This window comes from Chinchilla lanigera, unplaced genomic scaffold (genome assembly GCF_000276665.1).
Source record: "Chinchilla lanigera isolate Chin_1 unplaced genomic scaffold, ChiLan1.0 scaffold00144, whole genome shotgun sequence".
Lineage (NCBI taxonomy): Eukaryota > Metazoa > Chordata > Mammalia > Rodentia > Chinchillidae > Chinchilla > Chinchilla lanigera.
Window position 1 is genome coordinate 1,899,657 of NW_004955545.1, and position 14,133 is coordinate 1,913,789.

At 36.6% G+C, this 14,133-nt stretch overlaps 1 protein-coding gene across 3 annotated transcripts in view; it reads right to left on the minus strand.

The window, feature by feature from the left end:
• Ash1l (ash1 (absent, small, or homeotic)-like (Drosophila)) overlaps window positions 1–14,133 on the minus strand; it is a 171,752-nt gene that overhangs the window by 120,752 nt on the left and 36,867 nt on the right. The gene's annotated exons all lie outside the window — the stretch shown is intronic.

Sequence of the window (14,133 nt, forward strand, 5' to 3'; positions counted from 1 at the left end):
ATATATATTAGTCTCTTATGTTGGGGTAACTACTAAATATTTCTTCCCAAGTATAAAATTCTCATGAAAGACTTAAGGAAATATAAAGGCATGTGTATTTTTGCCTAAGAATGTAAAAAGATGACAATTTTTCCTATGTAAATTCATAAATTTACTGCTAGTTCAATAATACCATCAGATTTCAGGAATTATAAAAACTGATTACAATGTTCACTGGGAAAAACACACATATAGACTGTCTTAATGACACATGAAAAGATTAAAAAAACCAATGAACAGGTCAGAAGACTCAAAACCAAATCAAGCATGTATGGAAAAATACTACACATAAAATATTACCATCCTTAGAAAATTTGGGAATAACTAGAAAGAGTCTATATATATTAAACTACAGCTTTTGAACCAGGAATCACACTTCAAAGATTTATTCCAACATACAGCAAGAAAAATAATGCCTAGAAGGCTGTAAAACAGATCACTACTTTAATAGCAGAATTATGACCTAATCCAAATGGTTATCTACAGGGGCCTGATTGAACAGACCAAAGCACACTTGTATAACAGAGCACTAGGAAACTTCCTTCCCCACAAAAAAAAGATTATACCCATAAAGAAATCCTAAACTGTAACTAGACAACATATTATGGCAATATTGGTATATATAATTATTTTGAAGTAAGCTTATATAGATAATTGATAGACATATAAATCAAATAACTAATTATGAATGTCATTAGGAACCAAAATTTGGGGAGAAAAGAAAAAAAAGAGGGGCCGGGGATGTAGCTCAGTGGCATAAGTGCTTGCCTGGTAAGCCTGAGGTCATGAGTTTGATTCCTGGTACAAAAAAAAAAAGAGTAAAAGTTAAAAAGTTTCAGGCTGGGAATATAGCTCAGTAGCATAAGCACCTGCCTAGCAAGTGCAAGGTCCTGAGTTCGATTTCTGGTACCAAAAAAGAAAAAAAAAAGGAAAAAAAGACATACAAATAGGTAATCAAAAGAGAAAAGCCCTTTAATCTTTAGGTTGCAATTACAAATGTGAATATATTCTTGCCCTTCTTCACTCTTCACCATCACTGGGATCATCTTTTTATTTCTTATCTGACCCTTGGAAACAGTCATTGCTAACAGAAGCTCTGGTTAGCTTAATGGAAAATGGTATTAAGAGACCGCAGTCTTAAGTATTAGAGGTATTTAATTGCTACTGGATTATCACTGTGTTTAGGCATTTCCTAGTATTTCTAAAATTGTCCATATGTTACACCTTTAAAAAAATGACTTAGGCTGGAGGCACAGCTCAGCTCTAGCCTGTCCAAGGCCCTGAATTCAATCCCCAGTGCTGCACAACAACAATGAAAGTTGATCTGAACTAGAACTTCTGCATTAAGACACCAATTATGCTTATTTTATTTTCCCTTTTCTCCACATATATGATACTTTCCTCATCTCTTCCCATTTTGTTTCTTCTGCTGTTTTCATAAGTGCTGCTTCTAACTTCACTTTTATGTGAAGTGCTGCTTTTAACTTCACTTTTTTTCCCTTCTTCTTAATCCTAAGGTTGTTATAGCTCAAGTTTCATTGCCTCCTGATGTCTGATTGATTCCTACAATCGCATATTGTTGTTTCATCCTTTGTTGGTTTTACAGTTTGTTATAGTTGTTTTTGTAACTCCCAGCAAAACACATCATCCACACTATACCTGCAATACATTATGCCAGATCATGTCAGCTGGGGAAGCTCAGTTATGAACTGAAAGGTGTATTTCTCAGCAATTTGAAGACATAATTCTTTTATTTTTCTTACTTTTCATAGTTGCTGTTGAGAAACCTGATATTAGTCTGTCATTCCTTTATTTCATGCTTACTTGCTCCTTTTAAGATTCTTTGGACTGCGATATTTTAGAGATTTACAAACATATGTCTCAGTGTACATAAAAGTTTTATCAATCCTTTTCAAAACTTCTTCCCGAATCCTCAGTTCTATAAAATTATCCTTTTAAACACGAATCCACTCAATACTCCTTATTGTATGGGGCTCCAGTTAGAACATATTGGAACATCTCTTGCTATCCTTTATCTTCTTTTATTTTTTTAAACATATATGGTATTTCTAGTTCAATATTCTCAATGCTATTTCCAGTTCACTTTTCTCTCTATAGATGGATTTAAAATTAGATGAATGAACTATCAGTCACTGGATGGCATAGTTACTTTCAATGCAGGTATTATTTCTAAAAACTACATTTCACCTAGGTATGGTGGCACATACTTATAATCCCAGTGTTAGGGAGGCTGAGGCAGAAGAATCACTATAAATTCATGGCTAGCCTGCGCTACATGGTGAGACCCTGTCTTACCACCCCCCACGAAAAAAAGAAAGTATGCCCCTGGTAATTATTTATAGGCTTATTGTTTTGTTTTGTTTTGTTTTCTTCTTGAGACAGGGTCTCTCTAGTTCAGGGTGGCCTTGAGGTCAATATGAAGTTTAGGCTGTTCTCAAACTTTAGGCAATCCTCCTGCTTCAGCCTCCCAAATGCTGGGATTACAGGTGTGGGCCACCATACCTGGCCAGGCTCATTCTTATTTATAAGTCTTCAATATTTTCAAATATAGTTATTAGAGTTAATCCAAAAGCATATTCTTTAAAGTTCTTATATAGCTTAATTGTGCTTAGTTGTGTTTGATAATAGTTTGCTGTTCGTGATGAATAATTTTTTTAAAATTCTGATTTCATCTTAGGAAGTGCTTTATTGAAGGCATTAAACCAAAAAGAATCATAATTTTCACTCCCCATCTTGAGTAGGCTTAGAATAAAATGGAGATATCCCCCACCCTTGTATTAAACTAAATTCCCAGCTCTTTAAAAAATTTTTTTCTTTATTTTGAGACAGGGTCTTGCTAAGTCTCTAAGTTGCCCTGGCTGAGCTCAAATTCAAAATCCTTCTGCCCCAGTCTCCCAGAGCACTGGGATTACTGGTATATGCCACCACACCTAAAGGAAAGTAAAATTTTTTGTCTGAGACAAGGTCTCACTATGCAGTTCAGGCTGGTCTTGAACTCACTTTGTAGCCCAGGCTGGCCTCAAACTCACAACGATCCTCCTGCCTCAGCCTCCGAGTGCTGGGATTATAGGCGTGCGCCACCACGCCCGGCCCAAAATTAATTTTTTAATTTAACAGTATATATCTTTTGTATTTGTATATGTATATACATCTTTCAAAAAGCAAAAAAAAATACCACTATTACCACATGAACATCACAAAAAATGTAAACAGACAATTCTCATTAGAAAATTAAATAACAGAAGAACAAGCAAAAAGTTCAAACTCACTGGTATAGGAAGAAATACAGAATCAAAAACAGGAATTTCATATTTTACTATTATTATGTGTGACTGCCAAGGCCTAAGAATAAAAAAAAATGACAAAAACACTACGATAAGTGAGAGCACTATAAAATATTTACAGACACTAATGAAAAGCTACAAAAGGAGATATACAAAAGAATAAAAGTTATAAAAATATTTTAAACTATCTCCTTTTAAAAGATGTTACTGAATAATACTTAAAAACAAATTTTTACCAAAATATCTGGCTTCAGTTTCAGGAAAAGTAATTACTAAATCCTCCTTTCATGTTATTTCTGGTATCATAAAACTTGTGAGTAATGAACTCGAGAAAAGAGATTACTACCAATTATCACTTTACCATGAACAGTAATATAAACAAGGTATTCCATTCAGGCTAACGATTATGACCGGACTATTTTAAAATAAAAGCAAGTATTCTATTTGAAATAGGAAGTGAAGAAATTTCTTACAGGTATCTTGTACTGAAATTTAAGAAGTAAATTAAAATATACGTATTACTGCGAAAGTAAAATGTTGAGTCATGATCATGAAAGTGGTTGACTTCAAGCCTTAATATGGTAACTACCAAATAATTAAAAAAAAAAAAACCCTATTTCATAGATTTTTTTTAGTTTAATTAATTTTGTGGTATTGCAGATTGACCCCGGGGTCCTTGCACTAAACTACATCCTTAGCCCTTTTTTATTCTGAGATAGGATCTTGCTAAGTCACTAAATTGCCCAGGCTGGGTTTAAACTTGCAATCTTCTTGCCTTAGACTTTCAGAGTGCTGGGATTACAGGTGTGTGCCATCATGCCCAGCTTTTATTGTTTTTTAATTTTTTAAATTTATTTCTGTTCTGATCTATAGTGGAACAAAAGACTCCAAAAATGAATCTGGCAAGATAGTCAACTTCTACAATAGGAGAAAACATTTGCAAACTATACATCTGATAAAAGATTAATACCAACATATACAACTTATTAAAAAAATTAAATATCCTATTAAAAGATGGGCCAAAACTTGAAAGAACACATAAAATGAACCACGGGTAGTATATGAAAAATGCTAATTGTTAGTAATCATCAATGTGAATCAAAACCACATCCCTTTGAATAGCTATTATCACAAACACAAGGGGTAGCCAGGCATCCTGGGGCATGTCTGTAATCCCAGCTATAGGCTAAGTGAGGCAAGAGAATCTTTAAATGTGAGATCAGATTAGGCAAGTCAGCCAGAGTCTTTCTCAAAATGAAAATAACAACGGCTAGGGATGTAGTTCAGTAACGTTAAGAAAGAAAAAAAAAAAGAGCGCTTGAACAAAGGAAAGCTTAAAATTATATTCTTCAGATAACAATACCAACAAACGAAGACGAAGTTGTTTACAGTTTTCTTTCTTCTAAGACACGAATGTAGGCAGTGGCAAAGCTGGCTGGGAAGTAGACATGACTTGTTAATTGCACTATCCCAGCCAGATATGTGAGGGTAGAACAGTTACCAAAGCCCAGCACACGGATTTCTCCCGAGCAGCCTAACAGGCAGCCTGAGGCATGGGATGCCAGCTCCGCCTCTCAGGACCCGGATGCAGAAGCTCTCGAGGGTTCTGAGACTTCGACAGCATAAAAGGAGAGGTGAGCTATGAAGAGCTTGCTATCTTGCATTTTTTCAGGGTAGTACCCGCTGCTTTCTCCAAAGTGTCCTTTATGGTTTTTTTTCTTTTACTTGGCTTAAGCTTGCTCTGTAGAGCTAGCTTCTCCCCTACTCTTCACTTTTCCTTTCTTGAATAAACTTTACCGCTGCATTTTCCTTGTTCCGTTCAATTCATTGTTCAAGACAAGAACCTGGTAACATTTAACTGGCAAGCCACTTTTCTAAGCAAGCTACTTGGTTTTTGGGGTTTTGTTTTGTTTGTGGCTTTGTGCAATAGTCTCATTATATAGTCCAGGCCAGCCTTCAACTTTACCTTCCTGTGTAGCTCAGGCTGGCCAGGAACTCCCTATCCTCCTGGCTCAGTACAGCTGGGATCACAAACATGCACCACCAACAATGCATCTGAAGGGTATACTCTGCAAAGTGTGGTGAGCTATGGCTGTAACTCTATTATAGGCAGCTAAGTTAGACAAATTAATATACAGTCAAGAGAGAGAGTGGACTCTCAAGGAAGTCATCAGACATCAGAATTGTGGCTGGAGACACATTTGAAGAAGGAGAGACCCCAGGATAAAGTCACAATGGCCAGACTCTCATACTTCCCTAAGAGACAGGCAGAATTTAGGGCTATACAGTAATTAGTACCACCCAGTACATTAAGTCTAGATACATATCAGATACCAAGGTGGGTGACCAGAACATGTGGACCCACCCCTTCCCCAAAATGTTCCTGTTTTAGAAGTCACAGATAAACCAAGGTTAACAATGTCATATACCCTGAGTGCCCTGCTTCCCTATACTTGTAGTCATATAGGTTGATTATAGTTTGACCCACATTGTACACACATTGTGACCTTGTTATATAAATTACCCCTGACAAAGGGCCTTGGTAGCAACCCACTTGGGACACCTTCCGGCCTCTCAGGAGCCATCTCCCAATAAAAATTTCGTACTGTTAACCTCCATTGTTTTGGTTTTTTGCTTTATTTTTTTTTAAGACAAGGTTTCACTATGCAGTTCAGACTGGCCTTGAAATCACTTTGTAGCCCAGGCTGGCTCAAACTCGCAGTAATCCTCCTGCTTTAGCCTCCTGAGTGCTAGGATTACAGGTATGGGTCACTGCCCGGCTCCACCTTCACTGTGCTTTTGAATTCATTCTTTAATTCAGGGGACATGAACTTGGCACATCTGACCATCTAACAGGTTGGGAGTTATATTTCTCCTATATCAATCTCAGAACTCTGGAGGATGAGGCAGGAGGACCGCTGTGAGTTTGAAGCTAATGTGCACTACATAATGAGATACTGTCTCAAAACCAAAGTGTACATTACTTTCTTATATGACACTCACTGCAAAGTTCCTCCTTTTGTTCTATGGTGGAGGAGATACTGAAACTATGAGCATGTAATGAAAGCTGAAATACAAATGGAATCTTACAAACCATACCTTCTTTGCAATGTCTCTACCTATAAGATTTATGGATATATTTTGCCAAATGATTGTATGAAACCTAAGTCACTTATAAAAATGTTAGAAATTAGAAATATAAGTGTAAAAGTCTTAGCCCAGTGTAGTGGTGCACACCTGTAATCTCAGCACTAGGGAGGCTGGGGCAGGAGGATTGTTGCAGTTCAAGACCAACCTGGGCTACAAAGTGAGCTCAAGGTCAGCCTGAACTGCAGAGCGAGACCCTGTCTCAAGAAAACCAAAATTAATTAATTAATTAGTTTTAAACAAAAGAGCAAGAGTTTTAAATCTGCTTCTGAAAATATTCAAAAATCATTTTTAAGAAATTTACAGTTTCAGATTGTGTCAGTTAATCAAAAAAAACAAAAACATCTAAGAAAGATGAAAATGCTGAACAAAAAAAAGGAAAAAAAATTAAATCAAACATTTTAATGGAAAATCACCATTTTCTATTCAAAAGCATATCATGAGGCCGGGGATTTAGCTCCGCAGCACAGCGCCTGCCTGGGAAGCGCAAGGTAGTGAGTTCAATTCCTGGTACTGGAAGGAAAACAAATCAAAACAAAACAAAAAGCGTATTGTATGGGCATGCTGGGTGCACGGGATGAAGCAGGAGTTTGAGGCTAGCCTGAACTACATGCTGAGTCCCAGCCTCAAAAAACAAAAACAAAAGCAGAACCACTATGGACTTCCCCGCCCCTCCATCCTCTCTTTCTTCCTTTCCTCCCCCCAACCCCTTCCTTTCTGATACTAAGGACCAAACCCACGCGCACTCTTATCACTGAGCTACATGCTCAGCAGCCCTTTTCATTTTTTATCTTGAGACAAAAATCTCACCAAATTGCTCAAGATGGCCTCATACTTGTGATCCTGCCTCAGTATCTGGGATTATAGGTATATGCCACCACGTGGCTTACTATGCCATTAGGTGCTGGACTAACTGAAGCCCAAATCGAAGCTCAAATTCTATACTCATTCTCATATACTATATTGATCCCGCTATAATTAAAAATAGGCCTAAACATGTTACTAAAGCAAGTAGTTTCTTTAGAACATATTTGAAGAATGGCAAAAATACACAAATTATGTGAGATGAACTTCCATCAGTAAAAAGCTCTTATTGCTATATGATCGTAAGATACCAACAATTTATCTCATGATCCACAGTAGAGAACAAGTCTTTTTTTTTTTTTTGGTACCAGGAATTGAACTCATGACCTCATGCTTGCCAGGCAGGTGTTTGTGCTGCTGAGCTATATCCTAGGCCCAAGCACAAGTCTTTAGATTGTTTTTTACACTTACTTTATTTCCAATACGAAAAAAGTCACTGCAACAGAACATATGTGACTTAATCTATAATCTTTCTATTACGATTTCTCCCCACAAATCCCTATCTGATTAGTTGTGCAAGTTCAATTTAGACCTATACACTCAATAATTCTGACTCACAAAGTGAGGCCAGGCAGGAAGCAACTTCTGTCACCATACAGTCAATCATGTCTCCCAATTAATCAGCTTTTATAAAATTTCCAGGTTTTATTACATAGCCCTTTAGTTCTGATCTCTCCCCAGAAGTTTTCAATAATTTTCATCCAACTGTATCCCAGAATGAATTACTAATATGCTTTTATTTAGCAGTCTTGTATGTGAGTATCTCTGGAGTGATTTATAATCATTAAAATGAAAGATACAAAGAACCATAAAAAATAGTATGGGATACAATAAGTCAGAGTAATGATATTTAAGATGTCAAAATAAAAAGGTAATGATATTTAGGCTTAATTCTCTAGTACTATGGAAGCTATGTCTTCCAACAATTTGGCTCAATAATAACTTTTCTCATTCACAAGATCAACATTAGAAACATTCAGCCTCCATATGTTCTCCCTTAAAATAAACCACAATATAGACTCAAGTAGACATACCTTACATTCTACATTAAGCAGTAAATTGCTTGATCAGGCAAATGTAACACTTTTTAGAGAAGTTTCTAATACAAAAAGGAAGAATTGGGAATGAACCTTATTAAAACTAATCATGGTAGCCTTAGATCTTTCTGGTACATTTACAGCAGAGGTTGCATGGCACAACAGAAAGGATCTGGCTGTCCCCTCCACTTATAGGAGCATATACTTCAAAATGGGAAGAGTGGCCACTTGTTTTGTTTCAAAGGCTAAAAGATCACAACTGCCACCTTAGCTATCTGTCCTATGTATGTAAAAGGAGAAAAAAAAGTTGAAGGAAATGTGAAGTTCCAGGGAAATTGCTGTTGCCATGGAGAACATAGGCCTCCTACCTAGGGTTCTCTTCTCTTCTTCCAAATGCCTCTAGCTCAAACAGCTTCCAAAGTAAATGATTCCAAGACAGTAAGGCAACAGAATTCATCACAGTAGGACTTAACCCTCAGGTCTTGCTTCAATAGGTTTTCTTAACAAGAACACAGGACTGAAAAGATAGCAGTGGGATAATTAAGACTTGAATTCTTCATAAACTGCACAAGAAAGAACGAATTCATAGATGACATCAAGTCCACAGAGTACAGGCAAGTCTCAAATTCCCTGGTTAGATCTAAGAAGACTAAACTCCAAAATGTTCTCTCTCTCTCTTTTTTTTTTTTTAAGGACTAGGATAAACATAATAACCCACAGTAGTAATCAATAAAACTGCTTCACTTGGGTTCATTAGGCACCACATTCCACACATTAGTAGATATATCACTAAGATCAGTTAAATGCATTCAAAAGGTGTTTGACACCTAAGTACAATTTTTTAAAACTAAGCACCTATAGTTGTTTTTAAACAGAGATGCTAAAAACAGCATAATCTGCCATTTTGTGTTGAACTGAAATATTTGAAGAAAAGTTTTTTATGACTTTTTATAAGATTAATAGGTTCTTTCTTGTATGGGTAGAACAAAACTAGCCTTTAATAGGAAATCATAAAACAGATCCAGGTAGTAGTGTTAAAAGATTATAAAATGCAAAAATTTTATTATATATTTTTAGTAAATGAGAGAAAGTATGAGTAGTTCAATTGTGAGCAGTAAAGTAACATTTTTAGGACTGGGGAAAAAATATATTTTCAAGGTATACTTTAAGGGTTGTATTTTTGGTTGGGCTGATGGGATTTATTTTATACTGAAAGGTCTTATTTTCAATCTCAGTAAATTTTTTCCCCCCTGCCATGCTGGGCATTGAACCCAGGGCCTTGTATGTACTAGGCAAGTACTCTAAAACTGAGCTACATTCCTAGTTCTTTTTATTTTACTGCTGCCATGGAGAACATGCATAGTGTTGGACTGCTGCCAGGCTGTCTTCAAACTTGCAATCTTCCTGCTCATTCTTCCAAGTAGCTGTTTTTTTGTTCTTTGTAGGACTGGGAGTTGAACCCAAGGCCTTTGTGCATTGAGTGACATCCCTAGCCCTTTATCTGTGGTTCTGCGACAGTATCTTGCTAAGTTGCCCGGGTCGAGGAGGACTTTGGTAGTCCTCCTGCCTCAGATTCCCAGAATGCTGGGTGTGCAGCACCATGCCTGGCTGTGAACTGTTTTCAAAGCATTTTCTGTGTTGGTCATGAAAGGCAAATGGTAAAAAGATAACCCTAACACTCAGGAGCTATTACTACCAAGAAATAATTAATTATGCTACAACATACCATATGTTAAAAACAAATAGATGCAATGGTAGCACAGAGACTGGATCAATTGTCTCAGAAGTTCCAGCAGGGTCTTTCTACCTCAACATTTTCTTCCTTTCTCTGCTGAATAAACTTTTTTCTTTTGTTTTTTATTTAGAAACTTAGTAATATTAAATTTATTTCTATAATTTTTCTGTCAGATAATTTAATTTTTGAATTTGAGAAAAATAAAAGGAAAAAATTCACTAAATATGCTTCAAAAACTTCTGTTTGATAATTCCTGTTATAACTGCCCAAACCATTATAATCAACAAACTGCTTGTTCCTCTGCCTTTTGGCTTGTAATTTTCAGTATGTGCTTGTGACTTTAGCAGTTACTTTGGAACTTACTACCCATACACTCAAGAACTGGACAAGAAACAACAGCCTAATTACTAGGAATTTTGCTGAAAAATAAAAAGGTGGTGTTTAGAAGAACACTCAGTCTTGTTTTCCTGCTTTACTACTAAACTTTGCAACTGTTAGGATCATCTTTCTGCTTTCACATATATTGTTGGATGTTAGTAATTCAAGGCAGCTTTGCTAAAAATAGCTAGTGCACACATCTACCTGTTATGGTAATTTAGCTGTACAATGTCTCCCACAGTGTGTTCAGAGGTGGGGCTCGTGGAAGACAAGTGGGTTGTGGGGTTACTTTAATCATTAGTGGATTAACCCACTCATGAGTTTACCACTGAATGCATTTGGAGGAGGTACGATCTGGGTATATCTCCCTCTTGAACACTTCCCTTCCCTTTCTGCTTCTTGGCTATCCTGATCTGAACAGCTTTTTTCTATCCTGTCCTTCCACCTGCCTATTTCTTCCTTAGAGCCAGCTGATCTTAAGACAATAACTGCAAGCCAAAACAAACTTCTCCTTCTTTAAATTGTGGGTGTCAGGTATTTTGTACCAGTGACAAGCAAAGTGACTAATCCGTGCATTTTTTCTCAAAATGCTTCTGTATCCCTGCTAAACTCTGACTTCCTTGTATAGGTACAGAACTCTGTATTGTAAGTTTGTACACTGAGATGTTTTCCAAAATCGAAAGTGAAAGTCTGTAAAATAGATCAGGAATTCACTGCTTAAAAAAAGGAGCAGAAAAGATCAACTAAAGGTACTACTTTGTTTAAAGAGTGTTTAAAGAGTGAGTTCTGGTCACAACATCACTTTAACAATGCAAGTCATTTCTGGTGTCTTTGTTGACACTGTCTTCTTTTGATAATCTATTCTCCTAATTTAGAGAACAGATTTGAGAAATTAAAGTATAAGAAAGACTAATAATCTAAGGGGAAAAAATACCATAAATCCATATTAAAGAAAGATCTATATCCATAATAAGTGGTTCCAGGGAAATCATAGCTAACATACAAGCTACTATTCCTTTTACTATATTTTGTGTATATTTCTCTTAATTCTAGCTATTAAGCATTTGTTGGTGCAAAGTAATACTCATTTGTAACGAAATGGCTGTGGTTATTAAGTTGCCTCTGGATTTCATACTGTATTTTTTTTTAACCTTTTATCTTATGATAGAAGCTAAGAAAAGTGGTAAGAAAACTGGATACGAGACAGCAAATAAGTTTATTTGCTCTTGGAAGAGAATTCTATGTCCCACCCTCTTAAGGATTGAACCCAGAACCTGGAGCATGCTATGTAAATATTCTACCACTGGGCTAAATTTTCAGCCCTAGAGAATTCTAAATTATTAGATTTTGAAGTGGTTAGATTAAAAATCACACACGTGCAACCGTAATCTTTAAATAGGCCAACAACACCAAAGGGTCAAGCTGAGCTTTGTCAGTGGTACCCATAATCCCCAATCTACCTCACTTCTCTTTCACAGTTAAACCACTGCAACATATCCTCAAAACTAACCTCTGCTGGCACCTGTTGTTGCAGTTCTGGGACATTAAGAAGTTCAACTGATCTGACCAAATATTATTCCTGCTAGACTTTCACTCCAGCATGAAGACCAAGGCAGTTCACTATTAACTATGCAAAGATAGATTTATCTATTTAGCAAGACAGGGTCTCACTAAGTCTCTAAGTAGCCCAGGTTGGGCTTGGACTTGTGATCCTCCTGCTTCCCCAGAGAGTGCTAATATTAAAGGTTAGTGTCCCCAGAGAGTGCTAGAATTAAAGGCATGGTGGGGCTGGGGATCTAGCTCAGCGGCAAAAGCGCCTGCCTGGCAAGCGCAAGGTCGTGAGTTCGGTTCCCGGTACCGGAGAAAAAACAAATAAAATAAAATAAAAGAATTAAAGGCATGGTGGAGGGCTGGGGATATAGCTCTGTGGCACAGCACCTGGCAAGCACAAGGTCCTGAGTTCAACTGCTAGTACCCCCAAAAATAAAATAAAATAAAATAAAGGCATGTGGCACAACACCCAAATAGTCATGCAAGTCTTACTTTAAAATTCTACACTGCTAAAACCAGCAATCGATATATTTTTTTGAGACAGGGTCTTGCTACTTAGTTCAGTTCAAGCTGACCTCGAGCTCATGATGTAGCGCAGGCTAGCCTTAAACTCACAGCAATCTTCTTGCCTCACAGCACCTCACAGGTGCTGGGATTACTACTATGTACCTCCATGCCTGGCTCAAAGTAACTGAATTTTGTTTGTAGCACAGAAAAGTAGCCAATAAAGTCATCTATATGAAGCAAGAGGTTAAAGTACCATCACTGTCATTTGTGTATTTTCTGAAGAATCTACATTAATCTACCAGTTCTGAACTTTAATAAAATCTCAGGCAACAACCCTTAAATCTAGTACTTGAATTAATGTGAGTTTTAGTAATTTTCTACAATATCCAGGTACAATGCACACCTGTAATTCCAGCTACTCTGGAAGCTGAGGCAAGAGTATCATGAGTTCAAAATCAGCCTGGGCAACTTGGTGAGATCCTGTTCTGAAAATTAAAAGAAAAAAAAAAAATGGTGGGGAGTGCTGGGGATGTAACTCAATGGTACACCACTTGCTTAGCATGCCAGAGGTATTAGGTTCAACCCCCAGTACTACAAACGAACACACAAAAAAACACCACTGGAAATTCTAAATCACTTGGTCAAAGAACCTATTTTTTAATTTTAATTTATAAAAGTTTCTTTTCTACACAAAAAAATTATCTTTTGGAAGGGAAATTATAATTGTGAACATACTTTTCTTTGTCTTTTTTTGAGACAGGGTCTCACTATGCAATTCAGACTGACCTTGAACTCACTTTGTAGCCCAGGCTGGTCTAGAACTTGCAACAAAATCCTCCTGCCTTAGCCTCCTAAATACAGGAATTATAGCTGTGTGCCACCACACCTGGCGATGTGCCTATACATTTTATTTGTTCAATGCACTGATTAAATATATGCATATAGGCTAAAGCATCATAAACTAAACAGATGACAACATCTTACTCAAGATAACACCAAGTAACCATCCAATCTGAACTAATTTATAATGAGTACACAGTGGTAGTGAAATATCTACTCTCCCCAAGTTCTTTCTGCTCAACCAATTTTTAGTTTTTAATTATCTTCTATTTTTAAAATAAATTAAATTCTATTTTTCATTTGTCAAAAAGCATGTTAGCTAAACTGTGCTTATATATAACAACTTACTCTACAAAATTACAAAATTGGAATTTAACTTCGAAAAAGAAATGTACCATTGCCTTATAAGTTACTGTGATAGGGCCGGGGATATAGCTCAGCAGTACAAGCACCTGCCTGGAAAGCGCAAGGTCCCAAGTTCAATTCCTGGTGCCAAAAAAAAAAAGTTACTGTGATAAATGTAAGTATTATGACTCCCAATTTCTAAAATATTGCTGGAGAAGGAAGAATGTACCATTCTGACAATTTCTGAAATGACATAGAGGCCACATGATATTGCAACGAAGTTAAATTCAAATTTTTGTAGGAAATTTACAACAAAATTTTCCTTTCTACTTTAGAAAGAAAACAAGAGGCAAGAAAATCTGCTCTAAAATTAACAATGAATGCC